The following is a 20,076-nucleotide window of genomic DNA, read 5'->3' on the forward strand; positions in this document are numbered from 1 at the left end:
ATCTTCCCATGACAAAAATAATGGCTTTGGTCAGGAGCCCTGAAGCCAAGTGTCCCCTTGCACTTCCTGCTATGTGTTGGTGTTCTGTGGAGGGACATCTCGTCTCCCACAGTCTGTTCTCACTCACTGAGCTGTCTCCTGTGTGTCTGCCTCTCCTCTTGTCCCGTATGTTGAGGGTCCTTGCTTCTTGATCACTTGCATTTAATATTGCTCATGTCTGTCATGCATTTATCCAGTGAAAGTTTGACAGCTCCTTGCCAGGCACTGGTTAGCTTAGATATGTACACTTTGATTTCTGTTATTCCCCCAGTTTTTAGACCTTAGCTGTTTAATCAATTTTCACATCAGAAATTCTCTTCAAAGTCTTACTTTTTAATTTTTTTTTTTTTGGAGAGTTTTTGCTATAGGGCGCGTGCGCTCGCCAGAAAGACAGAGAGAGACAGAGAGATAGAAAGCGAGAAATCACCCCCCAAGGGGGATGACCACACTGCAATCCCTTCTTCTCCATTCTCCTCTCGGGATCTTCGGCATGCACGCACACGTGCCCGGTGTGAGTTTAAGCCACTGGGTCTGGGACTCAAACTGTGGTCAACTACATGGGAGTCCAGCGACATAGCCATTACACTAACTGCTGGTCCCACGTTTTAATTTTTTTTTTTAAAGAGAGTTTTTTTTACTATAGGGTGCCTGCACTCAACAGGGAGATGAAGAGAGACAAGAAAGTGAGAAATCACCTCCCAACCCCCACTGGGTATGGCCATGCTGCAGTCCCTTCTTCTCCAAGCTCCTCTTGGGATTTTTGGGCACGCACACACACATATCCAGAGTGAATTTCAAGCCTTTGGGACTAGGACTTGAACCGCAGTTGGCCATGCGGGAATCTAGCAATGTAACCATTACGTCATCCGCTGGTCCCAAAGTCTGACATTTTTCTTTCTGCATAATGGAAGATTCTTTCAGGGCCAACATCCTGTTAATAGAATAGATGTGTTTCTTTCCAAATATTGGATGAGCTTTGAGGTTTTGCACTTCTTCGCAAACCTCTTATTTAAAATCCTCACTGACTCGTGAGTGTGATTTTTGCCTTTCTCTTAGCTCCAGGTTGAGCTCCTTTTCAAAAGCTCTGAGGGTATAAAGCCTGTGTCAGTCAGCAGAGGAGGAGAGCGGGTGGGTGTTCATCCCTGGAAAATGTGGCTGCTGCTGGTGGTGTTTCCTGAGTTAGGCTTCACACTGGCAGGCCTGGCAGGGCTGGCAGGCACTGCAGTGTGGAAGGGACTGCCTTCATATCCACACCGCTTGTCCCCACACTCTACCCAGCGAGCAAGACAGAATGGCAGGCATCTCTACCCAGCACGCGCGAGCAGGCAGGCGGTCTCACCGTGGAGAGAAAACTGCTGTAGAGCTGCTAAAATAACTGCTGAGAGCTTCGTTATTGAGGGAAACAAAGAATTTCAAGTGAATGCCCAAGTCTGAGGGTCACTGTGTGAGCCATGGAAAGTTCTGACTTTCTGGAGCCATATTTAACTGACTGCTTCATTTAAAATTGTAAATGAGGGAGCAGGATGGTGGGGTAGTGGGAAAACATGATGCTCTACAAGGTAGACCCATGCGGGAGGTTGCTGGTTCAAGGCTGGTGACCTTCGTGAGTACACTGGGCATGTGTGTGCCCATGATTCCAGCTGACTGAAGCTGGGGATGGATTGTGGTGTCAAGGTCCTGTTGGGAGTGTTTTCTCTCTCTCTTCTCTGTGTCTCTCTTACTCAATATAAAATTAAAAATTTTTTTTTGGTCATAAAAGAAAAATATAACCTGAGATACTTGGATACAATGAGTTGATTAATAAAGTGTTATTTGGGTGCTATGCTCTTGGTCCACAGCAGGAGAAGCCTTCTTTGTGAACTCTCCCCACGCTTGCCCATCATTTCTCTAGCTCAGCCTCCTGGGCTAACTGATAGCACATGTGTTTCAGAAGAAATCCTGGAGAAGAATGTGTATGGCCCTCGTATGGAAATGCCATTCCAAATTCCATATGCCATTAGATAATACACTGGCTAGACCATCCAAAGTCACCCCAGAAAGGGGGAATTTGGATTGGAAAGGAATCAAAAGTCTTGTGGACCTAGCGTAATTGACGGCAGTTAAGCAGTAATAGGGTAGTCTGGACAAGTGGACGAAGGCCAGGTTCGAAATCACAGGCAGTCTCCACTGCCCTTTTAGTGGGGTCTGTTGAATGGAGAACAGGGCAGGCCATTAACTTTCTTAGGGTTTAAGCCAAACATGGGCCTTCAGCTTCGTCTTTTGTTCTCTGTATCCCTTTCTGAATCCAGCCAGAAAAACTTACCCATCATGAACATGCACGTGCTCTTCTTTTATCCCCCCTCATCCTGCTCAGAAAAATGGCTCCGAATTAAGTTTCTGGCCTCTGATAAATGTCAGCCGATGGCCCTGGCTCCTTCATTTCTTTTGTCCTTTGCTCCTGACACAATGTCTAGTAATATATTTGTTGAATGAATGAATGAATGGCAGTAGTATTAAAAAAAAAAACCCACACATGAGAACCAGCAGTTAGCGTAATGGCTATGTCGCTGGATTCCCACGTAGTCGACAGCGGTTCGCGTCCTGGACCCGGTGGCTTAGAACTCACGCCGGGCGCGTGTGCGTGCGTGCCCAAGATCCCAAGAGGAGAATGGAGGAGAAGGGATTGCGGCCTGACCATCCCCCCTGGGGAGTGATTTCTCGCTTTCTGTCTCTATGTCTCTCTCTATCTGTCTGGCGAGCACACGCGCCCTGTAGCGAAAAAACCTCTCAAAAAAAAAAAAAAAAACACACACACAGTAAAAGTTAATGAGCAGAGGACAGATTTAGAGCAACAGATTCTAGTTTTGTTTGTTTGGATTTTTTGGGAGAGATCGTTTGCTACAGGGCGCATGCACTCGCCACAGAGACAGACATAGAAATAAAGCAATCATCCCCCCAGGGGGATGGCCATGCCACACACAGTCCTTCCTCCATTCTCTTCTTGGATTTTGGGTACTCACACACCCAGCATGAGTTTTAAGTCCCAGAGTTCAGGAGTCAAACTGTGGTAGACTACATGGGAGTCTAGCAATGTAACCATTATGCCATCTGCTGGTCCCAACAGATTCTAGTTTTAAAAGCAAAAATTAGGGGCCAGCAGGTGGTATGGTGGTTAGGTGCTGTCTTCCCACATGGCTAACCATGGTTTGAGTCCTGGACTTGACAATCACAAACAAATAAATAGATTAATAAATAAATATAAAAGTGTAAAAATTATCCTCTCATTGCTATGAAGAAAGTGATATGGTATGAGTATGTTTGTTTGTTTGTTTGTTTTCCAACGGCATTTCATGGTAGACCATGCAAGTTACACACTCACATGCTCCCTGGTCTGCCAGATGTTGCGTACTTTATCGTGCCAGTGATCCATGGTGTGTATACACACACACACACACACACACACTTTAAAGATTTGCTTTATTTATTTATTTAAAATAATTATTTTCTTTCTTTTAATTTCACCAGAGTGGAATAGAGTGAGAGAGAGAGAGAGAGGGGGAAAGTGAGAAAGCAAGCCGCCAGGTCTGGGACTTGAACCACAGTCAGCCATGTGGGAATCCAGCACCCTTAGTCACCATGCCACCTGCCAGCCCAAATTATTATTATTATTTTTAACTTGCTGTAGTCATGGCAGAGGGTCAGTCCACAGCCATTCCGGACACCACAGATAGATAGAAATGGCCAGAAGGCCAAATGGGTTTTTCTGCTGTGGGAAGGTTAAAACATAACTCTAAATTGTAGGGGGGGGTTGTTTTGTTTTATATTTAATTAGAGAGGTTTTTGCTTATAGGGCATGTACGGTCACCAGAGACAGAAACAGAAAGTGAGAAATCACCTCCTAGGGAAGATGGCCACACCACAATCCCTTCACCTCCATTCTCCTCCTGGGATTTTGGACATGTGTGTACACGTACCTGGTGAGAATTTTAAGCTGCCAGGTCCAGGACTCAAACCTCTGTTGACTCCATGGGAGTTCAGCAATGTAACCATTATGCCATCTACTGGTCCCAGTTATAGATTTTTTTTTTTTTAAAGTGAGTATTTAAGACTATACCACCATGACACATTTAAGGTGTGAAATTGGTGGAATAGACTGGTTTATAATGTACGAAGGGAAATGTAGTTTCACTGATATGGGCCTTCCCTGTCCCCACTGTGATGTCCTCCAGTTAATCTCTTCTTTTTATTTTTAAGTTTATATTTTGCCATGAAAAAGGGACAGATAGAGGTAGGGGGCACCCCCAAATCCCCAACATCAACCAGTCCAGATTTTGGGCACATGCGAGCCAGGCATGGATGGGGCGTCCAGCATCATCTAAAATGGGCCCAGCACTGTGGAACAGGCATATTTTATTATTAGGGTGCAGCTGTGCTGCTGTCTGGCCTTCCATTAATCTCTTGATGAAAATCAACAGGAGAGTAGGGTGGATTTTGCATTTTTGCCATTGATTTTTAGGGAGCCTGGAAGGGTGAGCTAATAAATGTTTCCCTGAAGACAGTGATGTGGGCCCTCCTTGTCAGCAGAGGTAACAGTGAAGATGCATTTTTCTTCGTCCACGAGCACCGACATCAGTGCATGACACTGCCCTTGCTGGTAGCTGGGGAGAGTGGCCTGGTGATGAAATGCTCTTGTTTCAGAGTGAGCATACAGCCGGGTTCAGAGAGCCCATTACGCTGAGCACAAGGCCCATCAATGGTCCAATGAAGAGCAAAGGGAGGGTGGCTGTGGGGTAGGCGTGGGCTGTGGTGTTTAAGCTCTCAGGGTTAGAGCCAAACGGGGCTTTTCGCTGTGAAGTCGAAAGGAAACTCTTGTGTATATTTGTGTGGGATGCCCTCCTACAGAGGGGATGGCTGTAGATAATGATTGTTTTGCTTCTTTGGGATACCACCTGGAGAAATGTGTTTATTCTGACTGTTTATAGGCAGCAGAAAGCTGGCGAAACCGCTTGTGAGAGGCAGTTCTTTGGAATGGATATTTCCTGTCCTGTGGCAACACAGTGCTTGGGCTTGCTGACAGGCTAAAGGCTCTGGGCCATGACAGAGAGCTCATTGTCAGCCGGTCGAACCGCTGCTCATGCTTTTGGTGAACATCCTTCTGGGGAACGATGGAGTCAGCTTTATTTACTTCGGAAGGATCGCTGAGCCCTTGGGATGAGAGCATCAGAAATACCTGTTATCCTATACCTTCATCCTAACGCCTCCTTGCCTTGTTACTTTTTATTTTTTTTTAATTTGCTAGAGGGTGCATGTGCTCACTGGAGAGAGACAGAAAAAGAGAAAGAGGGGAAAGTGAGAAAGTACTTCGCATGGGGGATGGCCACGCTGCAATCCTTTCTCCATCTCTCCCTCCTGTCGGGATTCTGGGCACACACGCGTATGCACCTGGTGTGTTTCTCAAGGAGTCGGGTCTGGGACTTGAATCATCTGACTGGCCATGTGGGATTCAGCCACTCTAGCCACCATGCCAACCCAGTTCCTCCCATAGTTCTGTTCGCATATTATAAAATAAAGAGAACGAACAACATGTCTTTGAAGAGGATTATCTCTGTTGGTCTATAGTAACATTTCTGCCTAAAACTTAAAGCAAATTCACTAAACGATGGGAGGCCTAGGTAGAGGCAGGTAAGGACCCTTTCTTAGAGAGAAAACTCCACTCAGCAAGGCTGTGTATTCTTTGTGGTTTTTTTTTTTTTGCTTTTTTTTTTTTCTTGAAAGGTTTTTGCCATAGAGCATGTGAGCTCTCCAGAAAGAGAAAGACAGAGAGATAGTGAGAAATCACCCCCCCGGGGGGATGGCCACACCATAATCCCTTCTTCTCCATTCTCCTCTCAGGATCTTGGGCACACACGCACATGCGCCCGGCCTGAGTTTAAGCCACCGGGTCCGGGACTTGAAACGTGGTCGACTACATGGGAGTCCAGTGACATAGCCATTACGCTGTGTATTTTTTGGAATAGCAATTTAACAGGTCCTAAGTGAGGGAGTATGTGCTCCAGAAAAGAGGCAGAGAGATCAGGGTGTCGTTTGTTCTCTGTTCCTATAAACCGACCTACAGCTCTAGTTTCTTCCCTTGTTGATGAAAGCTCAAAGGTGACATTTAATGATCTCTGCTATTCACAAAATAAACCCATCATTCACCCAAGAACTTACCTATGTCAGGGCCAGCAGGTGGCATAGAGAGGTTAAGGGAGCTGGATTCCACACAGCTAACTGCAAAGTTCAAGTTGCAGACCTGGCGGCTTGAAAAACACGTCAGACGTGTGTGTGCATACCCCAAATCCCGTGAGAGAAGAGTGGAGGAGCAGGGACTGCAGCATGGCCACCCACTCTGGGGAGTGATCTCTCACTTTCCTTTTATGTCTCTGTTTCTGGTGAGCACACACCCTCTATAGCGAAAACACACACACAAACAGTGAGATGGGTGTCAGTTTATACTTCACACACTTTGACATGACTTTAACATTTGTTCACTGCATCAGTGACTGGACAGCTGTTTATCCTAGTTTTATCTAATAGTGGGAGAATCAAAGTAACTTATCAAAAACATATCTGGTGTAATTAAGACCATGAAGAGGACTACGCTGAAAACACTAAACATCTTAGGTCCGTTTTCCACCGAACGGGTACGGCATGGAGCCCTTGCCGCTCGTGCTTACTGTGGTCAGTGTGTGTCCTGAAGCTATAGGGGACCCGGGTTCCTTCACTGCCGCGGGGTGCATGCACGCCCACTGGTGTTCTGCAGTCCCGGCTCTTCATCGGCTGCCAGTGCCAGTGGCTGTGCGAGCTATTTTATCGTCATCGTGTGTGCACGTGGGTGGGGGCAGTTATCTAACTGTCCTTTCCTAGTTTGCTGGAACAGAGGGGGTCCTTGGGTTGTAGAAATTTTTTTTTTTTTTTTTTGAGAGGTTTTTGCTATAGGGCGTGTGTGTTCGCCAGACAGACAGAGAGAGAGAAAGCGAGAAATCACCCCTCAGGGGGGGATGGACATGCCTCCATCCCTTCTCCTCCATTCTCCTCTCAGGATCTTGGGCATGCACACACACACGCCTGGCGTGAGTTTAAGCCACTGGATCCGGGACGCAAACTGCAGTCAACTACATGGGAGTCCAGCGACATAGCCATTACGCTAACAGCTGGTCCCTGGGTTGTAGAACTTTCTACATTCAAGTTAAATAAGTCCTGGGCAACCAGGGTGAGTTGTCACCCTGTGTGGGACAATGGTTGGCCATGAACTTCAGTGTCACATTTCAGAAGATTGAGTTCTTGGCATGTGGACCATCCCAGAGCCTATTTCCGTCATAGAGGGTCTTGTTCCCCAGTACCCTGTGTCCACGCCTGGTTGACTCTGACCTCCACCTGCTCCCGCTGGGAAGGAACACCCAGGAGGTTTGGAATGAGGCTCTTTTTACTTGTCTGTGGGCTCCAGAACGCCAGTGGCTTGTGTTCTAGCTTGGGGGTCTGCAGACTTGCCAAGCCAAAGACAGACGTAGCAGACAGGATACCATACCCCACCCTTGTCTCCCAGCCTCTCACTTCCTCCTTGGACCAGAGTGTCACCACTTCTTTTTTCCTTTTTAAAATCTATCAGGAGGATGAGTTTGTGGCTAAAATTTAAATATTATAATAGTAGGGGCCGGCGGGTGGCATGGTGGTTAAGAGCGCTGGACTCCCACATGGCGACTATGGTTCGAGTCGCTGGACCTGGAGACTTGCTTTCTCAATTTTCTCCCTTCTCTCTCGCTCTATCCCTCTCTGGTCAAATTTTAAAAAATAAATAAATAAAGTTAAAATAATTCTTTTAAAAAATAAACACGCTAATAAAATATTTCCAGTAGTAATAGCCTAATCCAAGATTAGATGTCTGCCTATCTCTTCCACATCAAGCATTCCACGGTCATCTGTGGAGAATTGCTAATATTCTGAAAACTTGGCATGGAATGAATGTAAAGAAACTGCCTATCCAAATGGTTCTTAAAATAGTGAGAGATGCTCACTGTGTGGTCCTTTTATTTTTAGTAATCGTGTTGGAAAAATCAGGTTATGTTTATTCTGAGCGTCTGGGGGGAGCTGGTGAGGTTGTGTAGTCTAGAAAATGCTCGAATTGTAAATTATTACAAATGTCAGCTGGGTGGGGAAATTTATATACCCCACACACTGCCATCTATAAGTCAGCCTACAGATTTTCACCTAGTTCATTGCCCAAAAATGTATACATCTGGTCGAAGAGAATAAACTAAGGAGGCGCGTTCCCAGAGAAATAGAATGGTGTTTAACTGTGCTGTGCTTTTCTCAAATGTGTTTTTATATCAGATTTCTTGCTTGTCTAAGAACCCCAGTTTTGTTTTTGTTTTTGTTTTTGTTTTGAAGATGTTTTCGCTATAGGGCACGTGCGCTCGCCAGACAGACAGACAGAGACATAGAGACAGAAAGCGAGAAATCACCTCCAAGAGGGATGGTCAGGCCGCAATCCCTTCTCCTCCATTCTCCTCTCGGGATCTTGGGCACGCACACACACGCGCCCGGCGTGATAAGGACCCCAGTTTTGAGTTCATTTCTTTTTGTTGTCTCCATTCACTGTGGACTTGTTTCTGTCAGAGAAATACATGCAAATTGTAATACTTCCACGTTTTTAGTACGAACCAGATATTTTATGGATTTTCCTCGGAGCCGCCGTGCGTTTTGAGCCTGTTGATGTTTGTTTTCAGTCTGATGCTGAGTTTTCTACGGAGCTGTGGATGTCTTTATCTACACTGGAGGCTGTGGGTAGCCAGTCTTCACTCTGCGGGGGTGGGAGGCTCCATTTTCATGGGCCAGCTTTTTATGGGTAACTCAACTGCTTTTTCCGAGTACAAGTACTCTCCTTGAGAGAGAAAAATCCCATTGCCTTGGATCTCAGGAGTGCAGTTTCATAAATATGATTATGTGTGATGGAATAGCATCTTCATTCAATGGAGCAGCTACTGCCAACAAAGATGAAATAATGCAGGAAAGAATGTCCAGTAGTTCCTCGCTTTAATTATTCGAATGAAGTGGGGGAAAAAAGAGAGTTTGCCATCAAATCTTTTTGCACAGGGATCCCAAAACTGTCTTTGACTCTAAGGTGCATAGGCTTTCAGGGGAAAACAGATAAAAAGGATTTTTCCCCCCTGCTGTTTTCTGTCTTTGATTTTTGCTTTATAAGGACAAATGTGAAGCTTGTGTTTTAAGCCACCCACAGACTCAGCCTTGGGTAGGGCCGGCCTCATCGCCAGGACAGAGGCTGCCTCCAGTTTACTGTTGTGAAGGGCCTAGCCATACCCAGGCTTAATTCATGAAATTGCTTCCTAGAGAATGTCTCATTAGAGGCAGTGTTTTAAAGTGTTGCTTCTTCTAAATCAAAGAGCTTTTCCCTTATAAAAACATGCTTTTTTGTCACCAGGCTGGATGGCGTATGTTTTTTTCTCGACCAAGATGTGGTAGAAGTTAAAAATAAATCTAGTCTCCTGGAAAATGATAAATCATAATTTGTGACAAGGGCTTTCATCTGTCAGTATTTCATTTTTTAAAAAAAACTTCTTTTATTTAACTTTATTTAATTAATCAGTTTGACCGGAGAGGGACAGAGAAAGAGAGAGAGATAGTGAGAAAGCAAGTCACCTGTGTCAGGATTTGAACTGCCAACAGCCATGTGGGAGTCCAGCATCGTTAACCACCACGCCACCTGCCAGCCCCATCAGTATTTAATTTTATTTTTATAATGAAATATGACATAGGTAAAAATCATCCTATTACTATTCAGAAGAATTTCATGTTGGGAATGGTAATGAGGATTGAAAAATACATGGTGGGCCTGGAGGTGGCATGGTGGTTGAGGTGTTGGACTCCCAACATGGCTGATTGTAGTTTGAATCTTGGACCTGAGATCTTGCTTTCTCACTCTCTTTCTCTCTCTCTGGTGAGCACACATACCCTGTAGCAAATTTTAAAATAATAGTAATAAATAAAATTAAATAAATAAACATATATATATATATTTCTTTTTTCTTTTTTTGGAGAGGTTTTTGCTATAGGGCGTGTGCACTTGCAAGACAGACAGAGAGAGACAGAGAGACAGAAAGCGAGAAATCACCCCCCAGGGGGGGATGGCTATGCCACAATCCCTTCTCCTCCATTCTCCTCTCGGGATCTTGGGTACGCACACACACATGTCAGGGGTGAGGTTTAAGCCACCGGGTCCGGGACATGAACCGCAGTCTACTACATGGGAGTCCAGCAACATAGCCATTACGCTAACTGCTGATCCCAATAAATATATTTTTAAGAAAGGAAAAGAAGAAAATATGTGGTTGGGAATCATGTTGACAGTAGGTTCAGTGGAAGACTTAAGACATTTTGTTTGTGGCTGATGTGCTGATGCAGCATTATTGCACTGCTTGAGCAAAGCTAGATCCATATAGAAGATGCAGGTTCAGGTCTGGGGTCAGCCTGTAGGTCCTAGGCACATATACCCATGATCCTGGAGGGCTGGAAGGCAGGGATGGGGTGTTGGCATGAGACACTGTTAAAAGGGCTTTACTGTCTCGGTCTCTCTATCACTCTCATAGAAGAAATAAATAAACTTGGGATCAGCAGTTGGCGTAATGGCTATGTCGCTGGACTCCCATGTAGTTGACCGCAGTTCGAGTCCCGGACCTGGTGGCTTAAGCTCATGCCGGGCACATGTGTGTGCGTGCCCAAGATCCCGAGAGGAGAATGGAGGAAAAGGGATTGCCGTGTGGCCATCCCCCCTGGCAGGTGATTGCTCGCTCTCTGTCTCTCTGCCTCTGTCTTTCTGGCGAGCGCACACGCCCTATAGCAAAAACCTCTCCAAAACAAGCAAACAAACAAATAAATAACCTTTAAAAGAGAAGAAGAAATTTACTTTGAGACAATTCAAAGCAAGGCAGTTGTGAGAAATCTCTTTAGAATGTACACATTTATTGCCGTGCATTAAGGATGTACCGTCTGGGACTCTGGAAAACAGTTTGGATTTCTGCCATCAGTGTATAGGCTAAAGGTTCTTGAACTTTTTCTGTTCATGGTATTCTCCATGTCCAGAGGCCGAGAAAAAATAGCTAACTATTCTATTTATTAAGGTGTAAAGGCCAAACAACTGTGACCTAATATTTTAGTGTCTGATTAAAAATAGAATCACTTATATTCAAAGGAAAAAATATACTGTTTTTTTCCTTCTTAAGTGATAGCTTAATGTATCCACTGATACTGCTGTGAAGGTATTTTTTAGATAATACTAGTATTTAAATCACAAGACTTTGAGTAAAGCCGGTGGCCCTCCCTATTGCAGTTGGGACTCATCTGAACAGTCAAAGGCCTTACGAGAAAACAGGTGGAGATTTCCCTAAGGAAAAGGGGCCTTGCCTGTAGACTGACTTTTTTTTTTTTTTTTTTGAGAGGTTTTCACTATAGGGCGCATGCGCTCACCAGACAGACGGAGAGAGACATAGAGTCAGAAAGCGAGAAATCACCCCCCAGGGGGGATGGTCACGCCGCAATCCCTTCTCCTCCATTCTCCTCTCGGGATCTTGGGCATGCATGCACACGCGCCCGGCGTGAGTTCTAAGCCACCAGGTCCAGGACGCAAACCGCGGTCGACTACATGAGAGTCCAGTGCCATAGCCATTACGCTAACTGCTGATTCCCGTCTGTAGACTGACTTTGAACTTAAGTGGCAACATCGCTTCTTCTTGAAGCTACAACCTGTCTGGCAGATTTTGGAAGTCGGCCCACACAACGGTGTGAGCCAGTTCCTGAAAATTACTCCTCTGTCCCCATCTCTCTGTGGACACACACACACACACACCCTTCCTTTGGATTCTGTTCCTCTAGAGAACCTTGACTGACATACTGAGCAGTGGCATGCGTGTGCCTGTTGGGCACTGCACGACTTTCCGAACCTTGGAGGCAGATGGACACCATTCCTTGTTCCACTTTGCCCTTCGTGCAGTAGTTGCTTTTCATCCCGGCAGTCTCTGAACACCCTACTTTGCAAAGGTAACAACATCCGAAAGGATGCAGATGGTCTAAGGTGGCCATGAGAATTACCCCAAGCCGGTAGTTGGCACGGCGAGCACCAAGCAGCCGTGCGTGTCCCTCACAACCTTAGCTATCCCACAGTGCCTCTGGGAGCTGCCAGCGCATGCCAGGGTAGAGGTGGTTCAGTAGCCACAGGGAGTAGATGAGCACAGAGGAAGAGAGAGTGGAGGTGAGCGCCACTGAGAACACCTGAACAGAGTAAAAAAGTGGAAGAAAAGCTTTTGAGAGGCAAGTCTAAAGGGAGATCAGAGACACAGGGAAAAACCGAGATAGTACCTGAAAAGGACAAGGGAACTATGCCCATTACAGTGAGGAGATGAATCCGGAAATGAAGGCAGGCAGGAGAAAATATTCTATGAAGTTTACATGGTTGGGGGGGTCAGGTTGGTGGGACCTTGGTAATAGTTTCCCTCTTATTTCTCCTCCCTAAATATTTTTAAGGCGTAAGTCTTCATCGTATAATGAAAACTAGATGTTAACCATGAAGAAACGTTTCTACCTTCTCCTGTCACTCAGCACTACTGCCCCTCCCCCTCTACATGCACCATGTTTTCTTTTTTCTTAAAGAATTATTTTATTTAACTTTATTTATTATTATTATTATTATTTTCCAGTTTGATCAGAGAGAGAGAATTAGAAAGCCAGCCTCCAGATCTGGGACTCGACCCGTGGTTAGCCATGTGGGAGTCCAGTGCCTTTAACCTTTAACCACCATGCCACCTGCCAGCCCAGCCCTACACCATGTTTTCTACCCTGTTCCAGCTCACTGTAGGGCATTCACACTAGCCAGGAGAAAGACAGAGAGAGAGAGAAAGAAGAAAGGTGAGAAACCACCCCCAGGAATGGGGATCCTTTCACCTCTGTTCTCCTCTCTGGGTTTTGGGCACACATATGCCCCTGCCCAGAGTGTTTTTCAAGTTGCTAGAGCCAGTATTCGAACCTTTCAGTCAGCCATGTGAGATCCAACACCTTAACCACCATGCCATCTGCTGGCCCACAAGAGAATAACTTTAAGGAGAGAGATTAACACAAGGATGTGACAGAAGAAAAGATTTCCATGTTTGCTTTTCTTGGTGGAACTTTTGTTACAATGGGGGAGGCAAGACAGGAAGCAGGTTATCAAAAGTTCATCTAAGGAAGCACCAGAAGGTGCAAAGCAGGGGCCCCTGGGCTAGAGCACACCCTGGTGGTGGGCATGAGAACTTCAGAGGTGGGTCAGGCTGCAAGAACACCTTGGGGTGGCCTCAGTACACCACCTGGACACCACCCCAGCAACTGGCATTCCAGGGAGGCCTTAACTGATGCCGTGTGGCCCTGTTTTAATTCAGAGCCATCATTGTACTAAGCCAGCATGAAATCCACAAATCTTTGCCAAAGCACTGTAAGTCTCTTGGCATTTATTGAAATTAATTTCCCTGTGAGAAAACTCATGTATCCAGCTTTGTTAACTGTACATTTGGGTAAAATGTTTCAATGAGATAAGTAAAGCCCGTATTCATGATGCAACAGGGTGACAAAAAAGAAAAGGTGGCAGAACTAAGCATATAAAACTCTAGCGTTTTTGCAGTTGCTATCATCTTGTAACTGTTTCATCAGATAAACGCAGTGGTCCTAAAAGAGCCATGTGGCTGGACTCAGTGGGCTTACGTGTCTGGTTTGAAATGCTCTTTGGCATCTATTACATTTTTATTATGAGGAAAACGTAAAGGACAAGGAAAGCCTCCTATTCCAAATCTCCAGGAAGGTTGTGTTTGCAATTCCACACCACGGAAAAGGCAAACAAATTTGTAATTACACTTCATGCATGGAGATCTGTGGAGGAAAAATAAATTGGTACCTATCTCCCCCAAAGCCGTAAATCAGACACAGAATGGCTAATCACAGATACAAGTGGTGTGCTTGGTGCTGATTACGTTCTCCTCAGTTCATTGTGAACAGTTATGCATTTAGATCGTAGGCTGCCAGTGCTGTATTTGAAGCGTGACTCAAAAGCATTAATGTTTATTTAAAATTTTCCTAATCCTGGTTTACACTTTGTTTCTTTTTGGTCCTAGTATTATCTTCAGGAGGCTCATATTAAGCATAAATGCTGTCTCGGGGTAGTTTTCCTAGCACCACAATAACTATCCATTGATCACAATAACCGCATCTGCCTGGTGGCCAAGAAAACACCACCTTATTTTTTTGGAGAAGTTTTTGCTACAGGGTGTTTGCGCTCGCCAGAAAGACAGAGAGGGAGACAGAGAGACAGAGAGATGGAAAGCGAGAAATCACCCCCCAGGGGAGATGGCCACGCCACAATCCCTTCTCCTCCATTCTCCTCTCGGGATCTTGGGCATGCATGCACATGCGCCCAGCATGAGTTTAAGCCACCAGGTTCGGGACTCAAACTGTGGGCGACTACGTGGGAGTCCAGCAACATAGCCATTATGCTAACTGCTGGTTCCAGGACCACCTTTTTTTAAAATTAGATTTCTGCTGTAGGGAGTGTTCATGCACTAGAGAGAGACAGAGAGCAAAAGTGAGAAATCAGTCCCTGGGGTGAGTGGTACATGGCCATACCACAATCCCTTCTACTCCATTCTCTTCTTGGGTTTTTGGGCATCCGTGTGCACACGCCTGGCGTGATTTTTAAAATACTGGGTCCAGGACTTGAACCCCATATTCGGCCATATGGGATCCAGTGCCTTAACCACCACACCTCTGGCCCAACATAACCGTTTTATTGCATAAAAACAAAACAACTGGGCCATACATTTTTTTTTTTTTTTTTGGTTTGCATACTATCCTGCAGTTGAAAATGAAAAAAGACAGATGACAGAGGAGTGGTCTCCATTACAGAAACTCAGTTCCGGTCACTCTGCAGCAGGGACCCAGGATGAAGTGACTCAGGTCTGGGGTGCTGGGGGCAGGTGGTATGGGGTGGAGGGGACAAATCTGGGAGCAGTTGGACCCATGTGGTGTGATCCATGTGGCAGGATGGGAGAACTGGGGCCCTGGGAAAGAGAGGAGGACAATGCAAGGAGCAGGGAGGCACTGTCTGGGAAGACCCGGTCCAGGCAATTGTTTCCGAGATGGAAATTCAGCATCGTTAGTGATTTGGGGTACACAGGCCACAGAGGAGTCAGTCTCAGTTGGGCTACGGTCCTTGAAACCACCCAGAGTGGGCAATGTCTGTCAGGCCTCAGTGAAGCACCACCACTGTGCGGGATCGCACTGAGCCTTGAAGTTGATGGATATGCTTCACATTAGAGTGAAAAAGAAGTCGGGAAGCTCAGTATGAGAGGACGGTGCTAGTTTTCCTTCCAGTGATTTGGGATGGAATAAAACAACCTCTAGAGGGACTAGCAGATAGCATTAATGGTTACATCACTGGACTCCCACCACAGTCCAAGTCCCAGACTTGGTAGCTTAAAACTCATGCCAGACGCTTGTGTTTGCATGCCCAAGACCCCAGGAGGAGAATGGAGAAGGGATTGCTGCGTGGCCATTCCCCCTGGGGGGTAATTTCAAACTTTCTGTCTGTCCCTCTGGAGAGCACACATGCCCTAGAGTAAAAATCTCTCTTCAAACAAAACAAAACAAACATCAACTTCTAGAAGCGTGAGAGGGTGACTTGGTGCTGTGGTTTACAAGTGGTTATGTCCTCTTTTATTCATGAAGACATGGGTTTGGCTTCATTGCAGCCCTGTTATTTCTGCAAAGGCCTGGACTTCTGGTCCAGAAGCACCTTACTGGGTGCTGGACGCATGAGTGAGCTGCGTCTCAATTTAATCAGTACGCGTGTACCGGATTTTGTGCGTGCCTCAGTGGCTCACCAAACAAGGCAAACCATGGTTTACTTGAGTAAGCCTTCCTGCCCCGAGACCTCCCTCACAGTGGGAATCAATAGCAGGCCGTGGCGTCCCTCCCCACCCTGTTTATTGCATGCACTTCATTTTGAGTGACCTTTCCTTTTCAGTAATAGTTCTTTATTTGAGAAGTGCGGACTGTAAACGACCTCATCAGCCCTCTGGCTTTTGGTTACTAGCATTCCATCTGCTTTATAATGTCATTGTAAGAACTAGCTGTGCTGGGCAGGAAGACGTATTGATTGAATCTTTTTCACTGGGAAAAAGATTTGTGGAGCATTACGATTGCCCACAAATTCAGATGGACTTTGAAGGAAACAGCAATGTCTTCTTTTGCTTGTGAGTGTGTATGTGGGTGGGAGGGTGGGTGGGTGGCCACTGTGCGGGATCACACTGAGCCTTGAAGTTGATGGATATGCTTCACATTAGAGTGAAAAAGAAGTCGGGAAGCTCAGTATGAGAGGACGGTGCTAGTTTTCCTTCCAGTGATTTGGGATGGAATAAAACAACCTCTAGAGGGACTAGCAGATAGCATTAATGGTTACATCACTGGACTCCCACCACAGTCCAAGTCCCAGACTTGGTAGCTTAAAACTCATGCCAGACGCTTGTGTTTGCATGCCCAAGACCCCAGGAGGAGAATGGAGAAGGGATTGCTGCGTGGCCATTCCCCCTGGGGGGTAATTTCAAACTTTCTGTCTGTCCCTCTGGAGAGCACACATGCCCTAGAGTAAAAATCTCTCTTCAAACAAAACAAAACAAACATCAACTTCTAGAAGCGTGAGAGGGTGACTTGGTGCTGTGGTTTACAAGTGGTTATGTCCTCTTTTATTCATGAAGACATGGGTTTGGCTTCATTGCAGCCCTGTTATTTCTGCAAAGGCCTGGACTTCTGGTCCAGAAGCACCTTACTGGGTGCTGGACGCATGAGTGAGCTGCGTCTCAATTTAATCAGTACGCGTGTACCGGATTTTGTGCGTGCCTCAGTGGCTCACCAAACAAGGCAAACCATGGTTTACTTGAGTAAGCCTTCCTGCCCCGAGACCTCCCTCACAGTGGGAATCAATAGCAGGCCGTGGCGTCCCTCCCCACCCTGTTTATTGCATGCACTTCATTTTGAGTGACCTTTCCTTTTCAGTAATAGTTCTTTATTTGAGAAGTGCGGACTGTAAACGACCTCATCAGCCCTCTGGCTTTTGGTTACTAGCATTCCATCTGCTTTATAATGTCATTGTAAGAACTAGCTGTGCTGGGCAGGAAGACGTATTGATTGAATCTTTTTCACTGGGAAAAAGATTTGTGGAGCATTACGATTGCCCACAAATTCAGATGGACTTTGAAGGAAACAGCAATGTCTTCTTTTGCTTGTGAGTGTGTATGTGGGTGGGAGGGTGGGTGGGTGGCTAACTTGTGGTGTTTTTGTATTTCTTCTTAGTACCTGAAAGCTAATGGACTCTAGCTAACGATGAGGTTATGAGCAAAAGTTTCTAAAGTCAAAGGAGGGATAATAATTTCTATAAGGTTTCTTTATTTCTTATGTAAGGTAGAGAGAGATGATACCCCCAATGGACTCCTAATGCCATTATCTGTCCCCACCTCAGCCAGCTCTAAATCTTGGGTATGCACATGCCCACAATAGTAAGGGAGTTCTTCACACATGAAGCTGGAACTTTCCCTTGTGGGTCAGCCTATGAATGTCATGTTTTACTGTTGCATTACCATCAACTGCAGGAATAATCATGTTCATGTAAAAAGGTTTTATTGGGACCAGCAGTTAGCATAATGGCTATGTCACTGGACTCCCATGTAGCCGACTGCAGTTCAAGTCCCGGACCCAGTGGCTTAAACTCACGCCAGGCACGTGTGTGTGCATGCCCAAGATCCTGAGAGGAGAATGGAGGAGAAGGGATTGCAGCATGGCCATCCCTCCTGGGGGCGATTTGTCTCTTTCTGTCTCACTGTCTCTCTCTGTCTGTCTGGTGAGTGCATGCACCGTATATCAAAAACCTCTCCAAAAAAAAAAAAAATATTTTATGTATTTATTTATTTTTATTTAATTTTATTTATTCATGCATTTGTTTTTAATTTGACCAGAAATAGACACAGAGAGAGAGAGTGGAAAAGTGAGATATCAAGCCACCAGGTCCAGGACTCAAACCATGGTCGGCCATGTAGGAATGTCCAGTGCCTTAACCACTAAGCCACCTGCTGGTCCCCCATGTTAAAAGGTTTTAAAGGTAAGCATTAGATCTTAGACTAAGAAACCACTGTAAATACAGAGAAGAGAACATGGCTGAGCTCAGGGTAGGAATGTCAGTAAGAATTCATGGATTTTTCTCCCCACACCATTAGTCATTTATTAGTTGTTTATTTTGTAGTCCTATTTCTCCAGTGATGTTTATACTGCCTCTTAGACTCTATCTATCTATCTATGTTTTTCTTCTTCTTCTTTTTTAAAGGTATTGTTGCTACTTGCCTGTGTGCTGGTCTTGTCAAGTCTTGCAAACTTATACTTCTGTTGTGCTAATTTCTTGGCTAGGAGCCTAAGCTAATCGTGGTTTTATAGCAGTGCTTCTGCTTCATTTTTTCTTGCTTGGAAGAGCCTTACCTTCCTGGGCTAATCATGTGCTTGCCCTCTGAGATAGTGACTGTAGAACTTGTGCTGGAAAAAGTATAAGCAGGTGACCATTGAGGTGCTGGGCGGCTGCCACCTTCTCAACCTGAAATAATCCTAGAAATTTTCATTTTCACTTATCCAAGAACAATGCCTAAGCCACCTGGAAATTAGCAGTATATTTCATCTGTAGCTCAGATTTCTGACTTGTCTTCATCCTTTCAGCAGTTCCCTCGTCATATACCTGTTTAGCAATGATCTACAAGTTGTTTGACGATAGAGTTTTGTTTTGGGGATTTTTTCCCCCCTTTAGGTTCAGAGCCCAGTTCTTTTGATTTCAAGGAGGAAAGCCCAGGCAGGTTATGGTAGTTCAGCCCTCTGCTGGCATCAGTTTCTGGAGTTATGAATAAGTTCAGGGCTTCAAGGGGAATACACAGACACACACACACACGCACGCACGCACGCTCAGCTGAGAAAGGGGATGTGTGTGGTTCCTGAATGGGCATCTAAGCATAAAAGCAAGAAGGTCATCTTGATTTCAGCCCTTCAGCTTACAGATGACACTCAGAAAGAACACATGGCTGTCAATAAAGTTTTCCAGAAATTAATTGGTTCTTTTTTTTTGGAGGGGGAAGTGGGTGGTGTTTTTTTTTTTTTTTTTTTTTTTTAGCTACAGGGTGTGTGCGCTTGCAAGAAAGAGAGAAACAGAAAGCAAGAAATCACCCCCCAGGGGGATGGCCATGCCACAATCCCTTCTCCTCCATTCTCCTCTCGGGATCTTGGGCACGCACGCACACGCGCCCGGCATGAGTTTAAGCCACTGGGTCCAGGACTTGAACTGCGTAGGCTACATGGAAGTCCAGCGACACAGCCATTATGCCAACTGCCAGAAATTGGTTTCAACTCTACCTCCAGCCCTCTTATTAACTAACTGCTTTCCTACCACTGTATGAATCGATTTTCTTAAACCTCTCAGACAAAACTAATTATAGGCCTCTAGTTGATCTCCTAATTCACTGATTTGTCTGGTCTGGCTCTAAGATTAGAGAAGATTATGCTCTTGATACAGAGTGCGGAAAACAGGGCAGTGGGTAATGGGGCGGAAATTCACCTTGAATGGTGAGGAGTATGCAGACCTGTCTACACATGTGTGTACCCCTCAGAGGAGTGAAGAAGGGAAGAAAAGGAAGGTGTCTGCTCGTTTGCCAGTTTCCATCCTGAATGTTTTGGTATTTTCTAGTTTTTCTACCCTGAGCCATTTTCTTGTATGAATGTGTGTTCTTTTTATTATTTTTTTTAATGAAAAATCTATGCATTTATTTCAAAACACTTTTTTTTTTGGAGAGGGTTTTTTTGCTTTAGGGTAGATGTGCTCACCAGAAAGACAGAGAGAGAGAGAGACAGAAAGCAATGATAGGGGGGATGACCACGCCACAATCCCCTCTCCTCCTTTCTCCTCTC

At 45.4% G+C, this 20,076-nt stretch overlaps 1 protein-coding gene across 1 annotated transcript in view; it reads left to right on the top strand.

Moving 5' to 3' along the window:
* Nucleotides 1-20,076, top strand: part of KIAA1217 (KIAA1217 ortholog) — a gene marked incomplete in the record, with an annotated part of 421,704 nt that overhangs the window by 122,225 nt on the left and 279,403 nt on the right.

The sequence above is a fragment of the Tupaia chinensis genome, unplaced genomic scaffold (genome assembly GCF_000334495.1).
Source record: "Tupaia chinensis unplaced genomic scaffold, TupChi_1.0 Scaffold000001_1, whole genome shotgun sequence".
NCBI classification, from domain to species: domain Eukaryota; kingdom Metazoa; phylum Chordata; class Mammalia; order Scandentia; family Tupaiidae; genus Tupaia; species Tupaia belangeri.